Source organism: Macaca fascicularis, chromosome 14 (genome assembly GCF_037993035.2).
Source record: "Macaca fascicularis isolate 582-1 chromosome 14, T2T-MFA8v1.1".
Classification (NCBI taxonomy): Eukaryota; Metazoa; Chordata; class Mammalia; order Primates; family Cercopithecidae; genus Macaca; species Macaca fascicularis.
This window is the reverse complement of record NC_088388.1, coordinates 51,096,141-51,116,824: the sequence shown is the minus strand read 5'-3', so window position 1 is coordinate 51,116,824 and position 20,684 is coordinate 51,096,141. Positions and strand designations below refer to the sequence as shown.

Genomic DNA, 20,684 nt, shown 5'->3' with positions numbered 1-20,684 from the left:
CCTCAAGTAAAAATTTAAATTGGCCTCAAGTTGGTAATGCTCCAAGGCGATGGTTAGAAGCAAATTCAGATTCTCCAAGGCCTCAAATAATTCCTACAGATAAAATCCCAAGGAAATTGAGCAATGCTTAGTCAAAAATCCACAAATCAGGCGAGGAAACAAGGCACTATGAATCAGAACCTAAGAAAAGTACACAACAAAAACACATCCACCAAAGCTTCAGATTATATAAGAAATATAAAAACGCACTTATTATGATTAAAGAAATAAAATAGAAACCTAAAAAAAATGTTTGGGGGACAGGTGATTAAAAAAAACTGTCACTGGCCGAGTGTGGTGGTTCATGCCTGTAATCCCAGCACTTTGGGAGGCCGAGGTGGGTAGATGGCTTGAATCCAGAAGTTCGAGACCAGCCTGGGCAACATGGCAAAACCCTGTCTCTACAAGATACAAAATATTAGCTGGGTATGGTGGCGAATGCCTGTAGTCGCAGCTACCTGGGAGGCTAATGTGGGAGCATCTCCTGAGCTGGGGAGGTCGAGGCTGCAGTGAGCTCTGATTGTACTACTGCATTGCTGCCTGAGTGACAGAGTGAGACTCTGTCTCAAGTAAAACCCCCCAAAATCCCAAAACACACACACAAATAGTCATATAGATCAGAAGAGTTGGAGAATAAGAAGTAAAGTATAACTTAGACTTAATTGAAGTTTGAAAAGGGGATAATAAAATGGAGAGGAAGAAACATTTGAAAAGATAATGACTGTAAAATAACATTTTATAGAACTGATGAAAAATGCCAAGTTTTTGTCCAGAAAGCTCACTGAATCTCAAGCAGAATAAATTAAAAGAAACCCATACGTTATTGCAAAATTGCAGAACCTTAAAGAAAAAGATAACCACCAAAAGAACTCAGAACAGAAAAATTACCTTCAAAAGAATGAATGGCAGTTTTACTGAAAGGTGACTTATCAGTAGCCACAGTGGAATCCATAAAACAGTGGAATATCAACCGACAGGTGCTGAGAGAAAATAACTGTCAAACTAGAAATCAGTGCCCTGCAGAACTATCTCCCTAGGAAAAGTGCAAGCTAAAACAATTTTAGAAAAGGAAAAATTGAGGGAGTTTTTACTACTGAAAGTACATACTCAGGCAGAAGAAATGAATGAGATCAAGAAGGTATACTAGTGATAAATATAGGTAAAAACAAACACTTATATTGTAAGACATTATTAACAATGCCTTCTAAGAGAACAGGCTAGAACTAAAGTACTAGAAAACAAGAGCATTTACATTGGAAAGAAGAAATTAGAAGAGTATGTTAAAAAGTTATATTTCAACGGGGAGGGCTAAGAGTTTGACTTTAAATCTTGTTTATACACAATAGCTGTCTACACACACACACACACACACATACACACACACAGCTAGTGCAACTGCTGAAATAATAGATATTGTGTGAATGGCTTCCAAACAAATAGATGTGACAAAAGAATTGAGGGAAAACAGGAGAACAAATAAGTAATGTAAGAGAAAAAAGGAGGTCAAAAAAGGAAACCTAGCAAACAGGACGAATACTTAAAGCATGTAAAAAGATAATAAAAATAAATCTAGATACCACCACGAATTACAATAAATATAGAAGCAAAACCTTTGTGAAAAGAATATAAAGATTGTCCACTTGGATTTTCTGGCATGTATACTCTTTGCAAACATAAGAATTTATCAAGGTTGAAAATAAAAGAATGGAAAAAGGACACAAGACACTATAATAAAACTGGTAAAATATTAATATCAGAAAAACTGGGAAAACACTTTGCTAGAGAAAAAGATGATCATTATGTAATTATAAAAGACTGAATTCACCAAGAAGATAAAATTTATAATTGGAGATACCTAATAACATAAATGTCTATGTCTACATATATACATACACATATGTACACACATATAATTGATAACTATTTCCAAATTCACCTACAGTAGAAAGCATTCCTTTTGTATATTATTTATACCTTTAATTCATTCCTATCACATTAATATACTTTTCTTATACTGTCTTAATTAACCTTTCAGTTATTAGCTCCCTTTTTTGAGCACCTCAGTGTGCTAGGTGCTGTGGGGGAATATAAAGATCAGTAAGATATGGTTCTATCCCTAGGGAGTTTATATCTAGTAGACTCAGATGTGCAGATTGGCTCACTGTGAGACACAATTGTGTAATTGCTGTGTTCCAGTCAGAGCACCTCATTGTGGAAGGCCAAAGAGTGATCAATTTTTCGAGGGAGTGTCTTTATAGAGGAGGCATTTGAAGGACATATTATATAAGACTTGATTAAGTAGAGACAGGCGTTGAGACTGGTAAACCATCTGGTAAAGTTCATGACTTTGTTGTAGAAATCAGAATGGAAAGCTAGTAAAGTAAAGAGTGTAGAGTTAGTGTGGGAATGTTACTGGAAAATACTGAAAGATTGGTTGAGAGTAATGTATGGAAGATATTGAATGCCATCCTAAACTTTTTGATTTATTCAGTGGAAGATGTTGGAAGATTTTCAGAAGAGAAGAGACATTTGCTTTATTTAGTTTAGAGAGATTTTTGACAATGGGAAAAGTAGATCGGAGAATGAAAATATTGGGAGCAGGGAGCCTGTTTATAATCCTTCGTTTGAGAGACTGAGAACAGTGGGAGTGGAAAAGCCCTGGTGATAGGGAAAAAGGAGGTATGAAGATGCTTAAAGTCTTAGTGACTGAAAGTTTAGTGGTGTCATTAGCTAATGTAGTGAACACTGGAAGATGAGCTGGTTTGGGAGAAATGATAAAGAGCTTGACTTTATTGATTAATGTATGTTCCAGTTTTCACATGTGAATGGTTGATACCTCTTTCACATCTCTAAATGGGATGTAAACTCCCTGAGTGTAAGAACTAAGCATTTCTGTTTTGTATTTATCATTTACATTTTGGAGTTCACAATGGATATCTGTTATTATAGTTATACTTATTGTCATTTCTTACAATATTTCCATGTTAACCTTGAGTGAAGAAAAGAACTGTGGGTAGAGATGAATCCCAATTTCCTACTGTCTTTGGTATTTTCATTAATAGTCAACTATTGCACAGTGGTAAAGCTAGACTACTTGAGTTTAAATGTCATCTCTGCTACTTACAGAATGTTGGACAAGTTATTTAACTTCTCTGTCCCCCAGTTTCTCTGTGTATAAATTAGGGGTAATAACAGTATCTATCTTATTGATGTGAAATAAATGTGATATGAAATGTTGTGAGGATTAAATAAGTTAATAACCTGTAAGTTCTTGGAACAGTGTCTGGCACCTGGCAAGTTTTCTACAGGTTAGTTGTTATGGCTGTTATTATTAATATTTGAAATTCTCATCCTTGAATTATTTAAGTTTATGCCAAGTTTCTCTAAATCAATGGTGAAACTAATTGAAATTTAGGTCTATGAGACAATCCTTTTTTATTGTTTCAGTACTTCTCTTGGAACTGGTATTAAGCAAAAAAGCAAATCCTTTCCATAAGGGATTATATAGGGGAAATTCTTTCAACCAGTGGTCAGTATTTAGGACAACAAAGAAAAGATACAAGGAGTAATTTAAAAAGTGATTAAAAGGGCGGTAATTTGGATTTATTTTCTTTTAAAGTTTCAGAGTTAAAGATTAAGAACCTTTGGTCTTCCAGAAACAAAATGTGTCAGCTGCTACCATCATAATTTACTGTCCCATAAGCTTTTTGTTCCAGTTTGTCACTTTGGAGTTGGGAGTACACTGGGAAGTCAAACAAATGTCTTTACCCGTAATTCTTCCTTCACACACTGTCTGTTAAGCATGTTGATAACTATGCAGCACCTCCCCAGGAATGGTAAGAGGGAGATAAAAGATACGGAAACAGAAAGAAGAGAAACTGTGTGTAAAAAAGTGACTCTTCCAACCCTCTTCCTCACTCCAGTCAGTATTAGTCACTTTGCTTTACTGCTTCAGTGTAACATTTTATTCCACTTTTCAGAAAAAGTCTCCTGAAGAGCTTCTACCGGTTAGATGGTGATGGTTCAAAGCAGACAAAAATAAATATGGATAGGAATTTTTACTAATATATGGGAAAATATTTTTCTTTAGAGGAACATACCTACATACGCATTACTAAATACCAGTGTTTATCATTATGTAAGTCATTTTTTGTTTGGTTTTGTTGTAAAAATAAACACCATATAGAAATAACTTTAATATCTGAAAATTCATTTCTTCAGCAACATTACTGGGCATTCTGCTAGGAGCTATAAGGGCTATGAAGAAGAATCATATAATGCCATTGCTCTTAGGAGTTTAATGTAAGATAAAAAGTGAAGATTTTATTTTAAATAATAAAAAAGACAGTGCAATTAATATTGTAGTGTTTGAAAGGTCTCAAAAAATAACACCCAAATTCCCTGCCCAAATTTTGAGAAGAGAGTGACAGATGAGATATCAGAATACCACCTATATTCCTGATAAAACTGTTATTGGAAGGCATGGCTTATTCTGTAGATAGTTTTGCTTTGTAATACTGAACCCCTGAGTTAAACAGACTTACCTGGTCATTAGCAGAATAGGACCAGGAACATTTTCCCTATTTACCTGGAGAGCCTATCCATAGAGAAGCATTGGAGAACTTCTGCTTCCATCTAGTGGGTAGGCTTCCAAGAACAAAAAGCAAGGGGTAGAATTATGCTTACATGATTCGTTAGTCTAAACTTACCAGTCAGGTAAGTCACTATCCTCCTTCTGGGGGATAAATAAGTGGAGGGTAGAGAGAGTCAAAAACTATTTAGTGACAGTTCTTCATAGAAGCCATAGGATTGAGAAAAAGGCATTGCCTCTGTCAACACGATAATAGAAAAAGCTATTTGAAATTCTGACATCTTTTAGACAACACATATTTTAATTTTTTGCTTGTCACCTTTCTTTTTTTTTTTTTTTTTTTGAGATGGAGTCCTGCTCTTGTCGCCTAAGCTGGAGTGCAATGGCACTATCTCGCCTCACTCCAACCTCCGCCTCCTGGGTTCAAGGATTCTCCTGCCTCACCCTCCCAAGTAGCTGAGATTACAGGCACATGCCACCACTCCCAGCTAATTTTTGTATTTTTAGTAGAGACAGGGGTTTTGCCATGTTGGCCAGGCTGGTCTCGAACTCCTGACCTCGTGGTCCGCCCGCCTCGGCCTCCCAAAGTGTTGGGATTACAGGTATGAGCCACTGCGCCTGGCCCTGCATGCCACCTTTCTTGTAACTATAGTGTCTATATAGTTGCATGGAATGTACATAATTTAAAAACTGAGCCTAGATTCTGCCTTTTTTCATTTGTTTCTTTCTCTCAACAAAATTGAGTTACTTATTTCAGTGCATTTATTGTTGCACTTAATACTCTCTGTCATATTTGGGTTGATAGGCCTTTCCTGTTTCTACATTTTGTGTCCTTTAAATGCAGGGACAGTATCTGATTTATTTTTGTAACTCTGGTGCTTGGTATGTATCAAATAGTTTATTGAGTTGAATTATTGGATTAAATACTGTTTTCTTTATCACTTCACAGGCCTTTTTTTTCCTAGATGATACATAATACTCATAATTTCATCACTGAAAGTAACTTGAAGAACAGGATGCCTAAGGAATAAGTTCCTGATGTCACAAAACCCAGCAAAAATCTTCTTCAGCAGGGGAAGCTTACTTTAGGTGAATGCCTCAGTTAATAGGTGAAGCTTGGAAGAGTTTTGCAAGTTGGGAGAATGGAAACTAATGCAGGACATTGTGTGCAGGAGTTACCTCTAAAACAAAAGGAGGGACATGGAATGATAATTTGAGGTGAGATCATAGTGGTGCAGTAGGGTTATAAACAATTTTGACATTACTTTTTCAAATATGACTTGCAGAGTTAAAAATTCCTAGATGTTTGAATGGTTCTCAGTTAACGAGTATTGATAGAACATTTTCAGTGCTTAGATTGCACTTTTGATTTCTAGAGAGAACTTCATTTTTAACATAAATTTACTAATTTTAATAGTTCACCAAGGAAGAAGATAGTAGTAAAATACTAGTCATAATTATTTAGCAAACTCTGGAAATGTGATTTTTTTTAAAAAAAAACTTTTCTTTAAGTTCAGGGGTACATTTGCAGGTTTGCATAGGTAAACTTGTGTCATGGGAGTTCGTTGTACAGATCATTTCACCACCCAGGTATTAAGCCTAGTACCCATTAGTTATTTTTCCTCATCCTCTTCCTCCTCCCACTCTGGTAGGCCCCAGTGTGTGTTGTTCCTCTCTACGTGTTCATGTGTTCTCATCAAGTACATTTTTGTAAGGTAACTGAAGTTTATCTTTTTACAAGTAATATCTTTTTAATTTAAACACATTTTTGCTGTGACTATTTCTATTATGTTTATCCCTATTTCTGCTTACCCTGAATAGATCTTGATGAAAATAATATATTTCTCTGATAAGTAAGGGTTGTCATTTTAAAAATTAGTAAACATATATTTGACAAAATTATTAACAAGCACTGCAGAAGCAGTTCATACAATCTGCTTGGTAAACTGAGTGATCTCCCAGTTCTGTGTTCCCCCAAATAGTTCACCCACACATTCCATAAAAGGTTCTCTTTAGGCAGATGCAACAATACCCTGAAGGCGTAATTGTTAGCTTTATAGTCAGCATTAAGCAATTAAAATCCTCCAAAATTAATTCCAGACTTGGCTGTAACCCTAAGAGCCATTCTGGAAGACAGAGAATGTAGAGTTTACAAGATCTTATGCCCTGTTTATAAGGGAGGGGAATATCCCCAAAATATTTAGAAGAGTTCACACATATTGAATGCCACTAATTTCAATGACAAGAGCCTATTTCTAATATTCCTTATATTATTGCTTCTAATATTCTTTTTTTTTTTTTTTTCTTTTTGAGATGGGACTTGCCCTGTTGCCCAGGCTGGAGTGCAGTGGCGTGATCTCGTCTCACTGCAACCTCTGCCTCCCAGGCTCAAGCGATCCGCCCACCTCAGCCTCTGGAGTAGCTGGGGCTATAGGCACATGCTGCCATTCCTGGCTAATTTTTTTTTTTTGTATTTTGTAGAGATGAGGTTTTGCCATGTTGCCCATGCTGTTCTTGAACTCCTGAGCTCAAGTCATCTGCCCGCCTTGGCCTCCCAGAGTGCTGGGATTGCAGGCATGAGCCACTATGCCCGGCCCCTTCTAATATTCTGATACTAGAATATGCCTTATAGTATTCTTTCTAATAGTTCTTATATTTCTAATATTCCTTACATTAGGCTTTAGGGCTAATAGGAATAGCTTCTGAAGTGCTTATAATAGCTGCTTTGGGAGTGTGGCCTTTCTGATTATATGCTAGCTGATCACCCGTGGAATATAAATTCTTGTTAAATCACATATTTACATTTAAATAACAAGAAAGGAGAATATAAGCACCCTGAAGATAAGAATTTTTGTCTGTTTTGTTTACTGCCATGTCCAAAATAATGCCTGGTCAATAGTAAAAGCTCAAATAGCTATTGAATGGGTAAATATCACAGTGACTTTGCTGAAGTATTTAAATAAGTTTCAGACATTATAAAAATAAATACATTTTGGCCAAAAGCTTAATTAATTAATGCAAGAGTTAAAAAAAAGAAAGGTTTGAAGCATACAGTCCTATTTCAGGGGGCTCAAGAATTTAAGAGGAAGAAAGGGGGAGACATCCAGGTAAGAGGACATGCATGCTAGCTTTCCAATATTGGACATTATCTACTTTTTCTGAGACAGTATCAACCCTTTGACCATGACACATCTTTTCGTAACAGAGTCCTACTTAAGCTCAACATTTAATTGGTACTTGGAGCCAAGAAATATATTGTGGGCCTACATTTTTTGCGTATCTTTTGTGTTATAGCCTCTATACAATCTAAGGACACTTTGTTCTTTCTCTCAAAATTCTTTCTTCACTTTTGAGTAATTTACTTTTGAATTTATAAATACCTCACCTTATTATTCATCATATTATTTGCATTATGTTAAACCCTGGTCAACCCTTAAAATGTTAAAGGAAAGACATTACTATATTTTTTAATGAATACACTAAACTTTTAAGTACAAATACATTTGTCATCAGCCTCTGTAAAGCCATCAAATGTTTGAAAAAAAATTTTAAACAGGAAGCAAAGGGTCTAGTTTTAAGAACTTAGCTGTGAATGGATGATATCCTACTCATTTAATAGTTCTCCAAATGAACAGAAAGTATACAATGAAAGGAAGGTCCCTTAGAGGTATGAAATTTTTCTGCAGCACAATCCTGTCTGTCTTCTTTATTCAATAATTTGTAGTCATTTTCAGAATTCATTCCAAAAACCAGCTTATTAGTTTAGATATCAGCACACCGGTCTTGGCAAAAGGCAACCCAAAAATAAACAACACTATGTCAAAAAGGATGAAAAGCCAGCGATCCAACCAGTAGAATTGTTTTGGAAGCCTGTTTGTCTCGGACTGAGACCACATATTAAGTCTTGGCTGTTGCCGTCCATTCTTGCACAAGGCTCCCTGCTCCTGGGGACTCTCCTGACCATCTGCCTCCACCATGCCCACCTGTATCTCACTCCTGCAGGCAAGGTTGCCACTTTTAACACTGTCTTACTGTGCCATGATATATGGATGTCTAACTGGCTTGTAAAGTCTGTTTGCCATATACTAAGTGATGTTTCTTACATTTTTATTTTTTTTTTGAGACAGAGTCTCACTCTGTCACCCAGGCTGGAGTGCAATGGCATGATCTCGGCTCACTGCAACCTCCGCCTCCCGGGTTCAAGCGATTCTCCTGCCTCAGCCTCCCGAGAAGCTGGGACTAAAGGTGTGTGCCACCATACTCACCTAATTTTTTTGTATTTTTAGTAGAGACAGGGTTTCACTGTGATAGCCAGGCTGATCTCAAACTCCTGTCCTTGTAATCCACTCGCCTCGGTCTCCCCAAGTGCTGGGATTACAGGCGTGAGCTATGGCGCCCAGCCTTTATCTTCTCTTTAACAGTTATTTTGCTTGCTCCTGTTGCTAGATGTTACCAATCTTTATCTCCCCTTTCCCAATTAATTACTGTTTATCAATGGTAGGTCAGGACACTGGTTAACCAAGCTAATTGGAATTCACTGTAAAAGTAAGGATGAAAAGTCCTAGAAGTCTTTCTCGTGGATACAGTATATGGACTTTGTAATATCTGTTTTGATTCCACAGAGAGTTTTTTTTGTTTGTTTTTATAAAGGACTTCTAGATAAATGAGGTGTTAGCCATATTGTTTCAACGTGAACACCTAAATACAGATTTTTTTCTTCTCTTTTTTAATGAGGTGTACGGTACATACTGTAAAGTGAACAAAACAAGTATATAGCTTAACACATTTTTACCTATGTATACATCTCTGTAATTACCACTCAGATAAAAAAGTAGAACATTTTCATACCCTAGTTGGCTTCCTTATGGTCTCTCCCATTTGATAGCCTGTCTCTAAGATGTCCACAGTTCTGACCTTTATCCTAATAGATTATTTTTGCCTGTTTTTGAACCTTCATGGAAACTGAAGTTTAAGTTTCGTATGATTGTCTTGAGTCATGATGTATTCTTTTGATTTTAAAAAGTTTTATTTTTTTCTATTCTTGAAACATTCCATTTATTCTTGAAACATATCATAGTACCTACTATTGGCAAAATTAATTATTTTAGAGATTAAAAAATGAATAAAATATACCTTACCATCAAGAAACTTGGAGTTTAGTACAAGAAAAGAAATATAAAGGATATATTTAAAAAGTACAGAGAAGGCCTAGGAAAAGAATGATGCTATAAAAGTGAGCGTCCTAATGAAAATAGATGACACACTCAAATGGCTAAAGTAGGGAGAGTTTATGAAGGAATGATTTATAAAAGAGTGGGAAGTGTTAAGAGAACATGGTATGAGTATCTGATGAGCAACAACAGATAGCCATTATCACCTTTAGACATACAAGGGCAGAATACGGAGCTGTTAAGACGCAGATAGTAGCTGTATAGAGGTTCACTTGACAGAAGCTGTGGCTCTGGTAGCAGAGAAGCATCACTAACCAGAGGTGATTTTACATGAGAGCAGGGGTGGAGGTGGGTGGGAGATTAGGGGAGAGTAACTACTCCAGGCTCACTTCCTGTCTTTCTGTCTTCTGCTCTTGTCTTCCATTGGTTGACTCCACCCCAAAGACAGAGGGCAAGGTGGGCTTTGGATATAAACAGAGGATCCTGGGGCACTGAACAGGGTGGAGAAGAATGAAGAATGGATCTGGACAGGCAAATGAAATATTCATAGCACTACCTTTTTTTTTAAAATTATACTTTAAGTTCTAGGGTACAAGTGCACAACGTGCAAGTTGTTACATATGTATACATGTGCCATGTTGGTGTGCTGCACCCGTTAACTTGTCTTTTACATTAGGTATATCTCCTAACGCTATCCCTCCCTCCCCCCCACCCCATGACAGGCCCCAGTGTGTGATGTTCTTCACCCTGTGTCCAAGTGTTCTCATTGTTCAGTTCCCACCTGTGAGTGAGAATATGCAGTGTTTGGTTTTCTGTCCTTCCGATAGCACTACCATTTTTTTAAGGACACAGTATCTGCAGTATTGGAGGAAGGTCCTTTTAGGAAGAATCAAGTAAACAAAAGGTAGAGGAGTATTGAAATAAAGAGTATGTTGAGAAAATGGAAAATATATCAGATAGTTTGGAGTGTGTACTTAATGAAGTAGAATGTACTTAATGAAGAAAAATAGGCATAAAAAGAAAACATAGGTTAGTATTTGTAGACAAATGTTAATCTATAAAGATTAATCTAAAAAGATATATGTGCAACATAAATTGCATATCCTCTTATTTATTATTAAGTCTTATATTATGAATATTTTTATAAATACCTGAGAATCAATAGTGCCTTCATCATTAGGTGGAAGACAGTTGGTTGAGTTTTGTGCCTTAGCATGGTTATCTGGGTGATTTACACATAGTGACCTAGTGCAAATAGTACAAAGATCAGGAGTCATTTAGAGAGTGGGGCTTACAGTTAAGAATATAGGTTCTGGATTTGGACCATCTGTGTTTAATTTCTGACTCCAGCACTTTCCAGCTTGATGACCTTAGGCAAGTTATCTAATATGGACTTAATTTTCTCATTTTCAAAATAGGTACAATCATAATCATTTTATTTTACAGTAGTTATGAGGATTGAGTAATTCACATAAAGTATATAGCCCAGAGCCTAGCAGATATTGTTAATAAATGTTACCTATTTTTTGTTTTTTAATTTAGGAGGGTATTATAGATGTCTTTGAATATTTGAAAGTCTGCCCCATGAAATAGGGATTAAACTTATCTCCATGAGAACCTCTAATATCAGAATCAGGAGTAACGTGTGTAAGTAACAGGCAAACAGATTTGGGATTAATATGAGAAAATCTTTTAATAATTATAGAGTTTCTTGACTTAGAATAGGTTAGCTCATGAGATAGTGATTTACATACCAAGGGAAGTTTTCAGGAAAACATCAGGGGGATGTTTTAAAGTATTAATGTCTCAAAATGAGAAAATTAGATAAAAGCTTTAGGATATCTTCCAACCATAATAGTGTATTACTTTATCCTAAAAAATTTGTGAAAATCAAAGTTCTAGGTAAGAGAAAATGTGTTTGATTTCCTTTTCCACATCTCTGTCTGTTCCTCTTGACAATTTCTCTTCCTAACTACCTTCCAACAATCCAGCTTACATGTCATCTTTTTTTGTTTAATGATATGTGTAATTTTTTTTCCAGAGACAGAGTCTCACCATGTTCCCCAGGCTGGGCGCAAACTCCTGGGCTAGGTGATACTCTTGCCTCAGTCTCCTGAGTAGTTGGTACTACAAGTGCACACCACCATGCCCAGCATATTTAACAATATTTATTGAGCATATACAAATATTGCGCTGGATACTGTGATTAGTACAGTGAACAAGACACAGCAGTCTCCTGCCTTAATGGAGCTTTAAGAAATTTTAGCAGAGGGAAATAGAAAATAAAAACACAGTGAAATAGTTTTCAGGTAGTTTTAAGTACTGTGATGCATGAAAAAATAAAACAGAGTAATAGTACAAAGGGATACTAGGGCTTTGGATGGTGGAGGTGGAAGTGGTGCTTTAGGTATGGTAGAAATGGAAAGCCTCTCTGAAGAGGTGACATTTTAACCAACATATAAATGTTGAGAAGGAGCTGGTCATGCTGAGGGAAGCACATTCTAGGCAGAAGAAGTAGCAAAGGCCCTGTGGTGGGAAAGATCTTGGCGTGCTTGTTAGAAAGGAAACTGGGTGGCTAGAGAGTGGTAGGAGTGGTAAGAACAGTGTGGATCACATCAGGCCTTATACACCTTGTTAACATTTACATTTCATTCCAATTGCATTCTTATGGCAAGTCATGAGACAATTTTATTGTATAATTTATGTTTAAAAAAGATTATTCTTGCTTGTTTATGGGCTATTGATGGAATAGCTAGAGTGGAAGCAGGAAGATAGGAGGCTGTTGCAGTTATCCAAGTGAGACATAATAGTGACTTGGACTATCTCAGATGACTTTCTCCCCATTCATCCCTGGATAGAATGTCCTTTAAAAAATATTTTATAGGCCAGGCGTGGTGGCTCATCCCTGTAATCCTAGGTCTTTGGGAAGCCGAGATTGGAGGATTGCATGAGGCCAGGAGTTTGAGACCAGTTTGGGTAACATAGCAAGACTCTGTCTCTACAAAAAATTTAAAAATTAGCCAGGCATGGTAGTGTGTGCCTGTGTTCCTAGCTACTCAGGGAGCTGAGGTGGGAGGCTCACTTGAGCCCAGGAATTCAAGGCTGCAGTGAGCTGTGATTGTGGCACTGTACTCCAGCCTGGGTGACAGAGTGAGACCTTGTCTTGAAAAAAAAATATATATGTATAAATATATATGTATATATGTATGTGTGTGTATATATATTTTATAGTGTTTACCAGATACTACTGTTAAATTATCTTTATATTATATTTTAGTTAGGTATATAATTGGCTTCCTCATTAGATTCTGAGTTTCTTAAGTACAAGGACAATGTCTTATCCCTTTTCTTATTATTTTAGGTAGCATTATAGCACTTTTATTAACTTTGCACTTAATACATTGCTATTAAGTGAATGAATGAAACTTCTATCTGAACACAGGGCTTTCTATAGCTATTACAAATGGCACAGTTAAATTACATAACTACAATAAGGTAAGCTAGATTTGAGATGGAATTAAAAAAATACCTTCTCATACTTTACACAGATAATCAATGTAGTTTGTATATAGTTTAGGAAAACCTACTAAGAAGGGAATATCCCTGCCACAACTTCATTAACCACATACTCCTTATTATCTGCATTTCCACGAAATTTCTTGTAATTTGCATAATCCTCAAGAATGGAGTCCACATTCTTCTTGGCAGAAAGTTAAAAGAGCTGTTTTTGCCTGGTAATTAAGTCCCAGTCATCAACAAGCCATGGTTTTAGCTCTTCAGGAATCTTTACTTTAACTTCAACTCCGTTCATGAATGTTTCCTCATTTTCAACAGTAGGATCTACCCGGGCCCTTTACTTCCGAGGAGGCTGAGGAGTCTCACTGGTACTGCCACCATCTCCATTTCCAGGGGTTTTCTGTTTGTTCTTTTTTGTTTTCACTTCAACATTTTTCTGTTGGAGACCAGATGTCTTCTTTCCTGGGGCAGCCCCTCTCATCTTCTCCTCTGCATACTGCTCTTGATTGGCTTTTTGCAGTTCTCACTGTTTCTGCAAAGTGGTATCCTCATATTTGAGTACTCTGCTCTCCGGAACCCACTCATCCCAATTTTTATTCCAACAACTGTAATGTATAAAATATTTCACTTGTTTGTCCTTTATAGCAACCTTTACACACTTTGTTTCTTGAAGAAGAGGCTCGTGAAAACACAGCACTCACTCAACCTCCTGGAATTTAGGCTTCGGGTCCTGCTTTGGCGCCGTTTGTAAATGATTTGCTGCCTCCTCCTTCTCCTACCACCCCCAACTAAAACTTACTAACTTCAATTTTCAGCTAACAATCTACTGTAGTTGCTGTTATTTGAACTACTTAAAGTGAGTATGAGGGTAAAAATTAGTTAATTTCTGCTTCTTACTGCCATAGGAAAAATACTGAACTTCTATATAGCACTTATACTTAGGGAGAGGCATCTTGATCCTGATTTCAACTGGGATGGAAAACTGATTTTATTAATATTCTAAGAAAAGCTTTTATTTGTATTTTTATTAAAAATGAAGTTATGTTCAAATGAAAGAGAGTATGTATGAGTCTTGAAAATTGTTACTTTAGGTAAGGCAGGACTACTAATTTTTAAATTATTTTTATAAAGAAACAACTCTTGCTCACCAAAGGGCTTGTAGAAATGGTGGGCTGGTCGCCCTCATGGCAGGTATAAAGGATATGGATGTATAATGTAACCTAATGTATAATACAGTGTAACCTAATATTATCACATATTAGGTTAATATAATTCTTCATCAGGTAGAACTGAAGTTCTCAGAGTTCGACTTGAGGATGAAAAGGTGCTTTAGAACCTTTTAGGCCTTAAGTCTGTGTTTCTGTTTTCGGGACTGTCTCCTAAAGAGAGGTAACCTTTTTTCCCGTTAGATAGTGAATTAGCACCTATTTCTCTATTTCTTAAGAGAAGACATAATCTTTGGGGTCGTTCCTTTATAATCTTGATTAAGTATTTTTTCTTTCTTGTCAATATTGTTGTTCATTTTATTTTTTGCTTATTTTAAAAAAAATTCAGATAATTTATATATAATAAAATGCATGGGCCTAAATGTTGAGTTCAAGTTTTGATGATTATATACACTTATGTAATCATGAACCAAAACAAGATACAGAATCTTTCCTTGAGCTTCTTTCCAGTCAGTTCCATCCAGCTCCTCAGAGATAGCAACTTACTGATTTCTATTACCATAGATTTCTTTTACCTGTTTTTTAACCTCTTCAAATGGAATTATACAGTATGCATTCTTTTGTGTTGAGCATCTTTCACTCCATATACTGTCCTGTAATTCATTCATATTGTTTTGTATATCAGTCATATGAATATATTCAATGAATGTGTTCTCTGAATGAATCTATTTTATGAGTAGATCACAATTTATTTATTATTCTGTCACAATTTGTTTATACATTCTTATGTTGATGAATATTTAGGTTTCCAGTTTTTGGCTTATGAATTAGGCTGCTCTGAGCATTCTTGTGCAAGTCTTTTTTGTGGAGACATGTTTTCATTTCTGTTGGGTAAATACCTAAGAGTGAGATTGTTAAGTCAGAGTAGATATGTATTTAACATTAAAAGAAACTGACATATACTTTTTCAAAGTGGTTGTACCATTTACAATCCTACCAGCAATATATGAAAGTTCCAGTTGCTCTACATCCTCACCAACATTTGATGTTGCCATTCTTTTATTTAGCCATATAGTACCCGTGATATTGAATGCCTTTTTATGTTCTTATTGACCATTTATGTATCTTTTGTGAAGTGTTCAAGTCTTTTGCTAATTTTAAAATTGGATTGTTGATTTTCAAAAAATTACTGGTTTGTAGTTGTTTCAGACAGTCATGCGTTGCTTACTCCACGCCTAGGCTATATGTTGTAGCCTATTGCTTCTAAGATACAAACCTGTATAGCATGTTACTGTACTGAATGCTGTAGGCAGTTGTAACACAATGCTAAGTATTTGTATATCTAAACGTATTTGAACGTAGAAAAAGTACGGTAAAAATATGTACACCTGTATAGGGCACTTACCATGAATGGAGCTTGCAGGACTGGAAATTGCTTTTGGTGAGTCAGTGAGTGAGAGGTGAGTGAATGGAAGGTCTAGGACATTACTGTACACTATTATGGACTTTATAAACACTGAACACTTAGGCTTTTGAGTTTTACAATTACTTTATAAAAAAGTAATTACATCACAATGTCATGACAGCTACCACTGAAAGTTTGTTATGTGGCATGTCACTATATTATGGATGTAAGTCCTTTGCCATATGTATGTGTTATGAATATTTTCTCTCAATCTGTTGCTTACCTCTTCGTTTTCCAAATGTCTTCTGATAAGCAGACATTTTAATTTTGTTGAAGTCTAATGCACTAATTTTTTTCCTTTACATTTAGTGCTTTTTTTAATACCTTGAGAAATTTTTGCTTAAGCATCTCTAAGATACTCTGTTTTCTTCTAGAAGTTTTATGGTATATGATCTAACTTGAAGTAATTTTTTGGGTATGGAGTAAGGCAGGGGTCAAAGTTTGCTTTTTCCGTGTAGATAACCAGTTGTTCCAGCACCGTTTTGTTAAAAAGACTTGTCTAAAATAAATTGATAGTATAGTTGTTGGTTTACATATAGGATGCTAGCCTTAGTTTTTAGCTTTTTCTGATTGAAATTCTAAAAAAAGTGAAAACCAGTTATAGAACCTATAATGAGTAAGATGGCACTTGCCTTGTTGTATTTTAGAGTTTTCTGGTGGTGTCATTTTCAGAATACATTTTGAGTTCCTCAGAATAAAGGAAATGAAGCTTATTTCTTTCATTCTCAAGCCAAACCACTCTCCGAGGATTGAGGAAGTAATCCAGGGTTTGATATGGGGCTCATGGCATAAGGTTAGGTAGACTGTTATCTTCAACTTTCCAGATTACTTAGTAAAAATAACTTGCATATATGTAATGATACCTTTCTATGTTTTAGATGTTGTTCAAAGCACTGAATTGTAAACATATTCTCACTTAACCTTTCCCTTGAATCTTACGTATTTACCTTTTATTTTTTTAAATTTAAAATAAAAAATTAACAGTAAAATAGGTATTTTTTGGTGTATGGTTCTATGAATTTTACCATGAGTATAGATTTTGTATATCCTCTACAGCATTCAGGATATAGAGTTGTCTCATTGCTTCCAAAAATTCCTTTGTGCTTTCTATCCCTTTGTAGTTGCATCTTCCTTCTCTCACTAATCCCTGGTGACTACTAGTCTCTTTTCCTTCACTGTAGTTTTATCTTTTTGATGTCATAAGTGAAGTCACACAGCATGTAACCTTTTGAGACTGGCTTCTTTTATTTAGCATAATGCCTTTGAGATTCATCCAAGTTGTTGCATGAACCAGTTTATTCTTTTTTATTGTTAAGTAGTAGTCTGTTGGTTGGATTTACCTGTTTATCCATTCATTCATCCTTTTTTTTTCAGGAGGGGAGGACAGAGTTTTGGTCTGTTGCCCAGGCTTCAGTGAGTGCAGTGACATGATCTCGGCTCACTGTAACCTTTGCCTCCCAGGTTCCAGTGATTCTCATGCCACAGCCTCTGGAGTAGCTGGGATTACAGGCATGCACCACCATGCCTGGCTGATTTTTGTATTTTTAGTAGAGACGGAGTTTTGCCCTCTTGGCTGGGCTACTTTTGAACTGGCCTCAAGTTGTCCACCTGTCTTAGCTTCCCAAAGTGCTGGGATTACAGGCATGAACCACTGCGCCTGGCCTATCCATTCATTGTTTGAAGAATATTTAGTTTTTTTTCCAGTTGTGTTGATTAGGAATAGAACTGCTGTAAACATTCATGTACAAGTTTTTGTGTGAACATTAGTTTTTATTCCTCTAGTGTAATACCTGAGAGTGGGATTGCTGGGTCATTTGTTAAGTGTGTGTTTAACTTTATAAGAAATTGCCACTGTTTTCCAGAGTGTTCATGCCATTTTGCAGTTTTACCAGCAATGTATGAAATGTGTATGTATGTAGTAGTTCCACATCCTGACCAGCACTTGGTATTGTTAGTATTTGTTATTTTAGTCATTCTAGGTGTGTAGTGGTATTGCATCATGATTTCAATTTGCATTTCTTTAATGGATAATGATTTTGAACATCTGTTTTATATGGGTTTATTTTCATTATATATCGTCTTTGGTTAAGTGGATATAAGTCTTTTGTTGGGTTTGTGATTTGTAAATATTTTCTTCCAGTTTGTATCTTGTTTCTTCATTCTATGAACAGTGTCTTTCAAAGAACTAAAGATTTTAATTTTAATGAAGTTCCCGTTTTTCAGTTTTTTATTTTAATAAGTTCTTTTGATGTAATATTTAAGAACTTTTAAACCACAGGACATGCATATTTTTTCTTATGTTTTCTTATAAATCTTATAAAAAAGTTTAATAGCTTTATGTTTTGCCTTAAGACCTGTGATCCATTTTGAGATGATTTTTGTATAAAGTGTTAAGTTTAGGTTTATTTTTTCCTACATACAGAATTTTGAATTCCAACATCATTTGTTGTAGACTCTTATTTGTTTATCGAATGGCTTTGGCACCTTTGTCAAGAATTAATTTGCTATATTTGTGTGGATTTATTTCTGGGTTATTGATTCTGTCACATTGATCAATGTGTCATTCCCTCTTCCAATATCACACTGTCTTGATTACTAGAAAATTGTGTAGTGTGAATCTTATCTTTTTTTTCAAAATTGTTTGGCCTTTGCATAAACATTTTAAAATCAGCTTGTTTATATCTATGAAAAATTTGGCTGGGATTTTCATTATAATCGCATTAAATTAGTAGAATCAATTTGGGTAGAACTGACATTTTTAGGCTCTTGAGCCTCTATGCTTGGGCCCACTCCCACTCTGTGGAGTGTACTTTCATTTTCAATAAATCTCCACTTTTGTTGCTTCATTCTTTTCTTACTTTGTTTGTGCGTTTTGTCCAATTCTTTGTTCAAGACACCAAGAACCTAGACACCCTCCACTGGTAACATATTTTGGCAAGTCAGTCAGGATGTAAAGTAAGTTTGGGATATTTTTTTTTCCTTTTCCTTTCTGCTCCATGCAGAGGAATCTCTCCTTCACTTGGGACCCTTGGTGGGCAGCACCTAAACACAGGCAACTGCAGATTTCTGGCTGGGGTCACTCTGAAGGACTCTTTTCTGTCTTTTCCGGTTGTGGTCCCTGATCCCTACATGTGGAGCAGCTCAGGGCCAGCTCACATGTGTTTCAGGCAACTTAAACCTTCTTTTCTTATACTAAAATTCTCCCTTACTCTACTCAACGGGCTAAGGACAAAAGAAACCCACCTAGCCTCCAGTTCCTAACATTACAGTTCATGGAATGGAGCAAAGTCCACTTTGCACTCTAGTGGAACAGGAAGCATGCTGTTCCACTAGAGTGGAACCAAATGCTCCTCCTTTGCTCCAAAGACTGGACCCCAAAGAGGGATGCCCCAGGGGATCCTTCAGACCTCAACCTCTCTGAAGGGAACACCCTTGGCAGAGGTCCTAAGGCCTAGTACTAAGCCCTCCTTAGAATTTTATCTCACAGTTGCAATACTGTTTGGCCCCAGTATTGTTTGGAATCAAGTGTGCTGTTGAATGGGAAAGTGAGATGGAGTTGCATGTATCCAGGCTTTGATGCTGCTGTTCCAAGCAGGGTTGGGCCTGGTTAGTATGTGATGTTCTCCTTTGGTGCTGTTTGGCCCCAGTGTTCTTTGGAGTCTGGGGAGGTTTGACCTTTAAAAATTAAACTGCCATGGAAACTGCTTTACCTGAAATTTTGGTTCACTGCCTTCATTGGATTAACTATTGGGGCAAAAAAAAGTAAAACTGGCAAGTTTGTATTGCTATCTCATGGCTAGAGTTCCAAGGTGAAACTATTGAATCTTCATTTATGTGTGTATATACATGTCTAGATATGTTTATTTGTATGTACACTTATTGTTACATGTTCTGTCTACCAAATTGACATATAGGTAGAAGAGTACTCATAAGTTAAATAAGTCTAAGTACTTTTCAAGTTAATATGACTGAAGTATAACTTTACTAAACAAACTGGTTTTAAAATTATTGGTAAAATAAAAATAGAAATGAGTTGGAAAAAAAAAAAGAATGGACATTTTTACTGTTGACTCTTCCAATCCACGGACATGATGTATCTCTTTATTTACTTAGGTCTCCTTTGATTTTATTCATCAGTGTTTTGTAATTTTTAGTATATAAACCCTGTTCACTTTTTGTTCAATTTACATGTAAGTACAGATCCTCCTCAACTTATGATGATGGGGTTATGTATCCAGATAAACCCATCGTAAGTTGAAAATATTGTAAGTCAAAAAACATATTTTTGGCTTATAATATTCTCACCAGTCAAAATCAGGCTTTCAATTTATGGTATTTTCACCAGTGAAAAGCACACTTTTGACTTAATATTTTCAAACCAGTGAAAAGCACATTTTTGACTTAATATTTTTATCCGTTGAAAACACACTTTGAAATTGTGATATTTTCAATTTACAGTGCATTTATCTGGACAAAACCTCATCGTAAGTCAAGGAGCATACTGACTGTATATTGCTTTTGTACCACTGTGATATGGTTTGGCTGTGTTCCCACCCAAATCTCATCTTGAATGTGGCTCCCACAATTCCCATGTGTCACAGGAGGGACCCAGTGGGAAGTAATTGAATCATGGGGGAGGGTCTTTCCTATACTGTTCTCGTGATAGTGAATAAGTCTCATGAGATGGGATGGTTTTATAAGGGGGAGTTTCCCTGAACAAGTCTCTCTTGCCTGCC

The 20,684-nt window shown here is 36.1% G+C and overlaps 1 protein-coding gene and 1 pseudogene across 4 annotated transcripts in view; one reads left to right on the top strand and one right to left on the bottom strand.

Annotated features, from left to right (window-relative positions):
• PDE3B (phosphodiesterase 3B) overlaps positions 1-20,684 on the top strand; it is a 205,727-nt gene that overhangs the window by 14,486 nt on the left and 170,557 nt on the right. The window lies entirely within an intron of this gene.
• LOC102118881 (mortality factor 4-like protein 1 pseudogene) lies at positions 13,388-15,151 on the bottom strand (annotated as a pseudogene).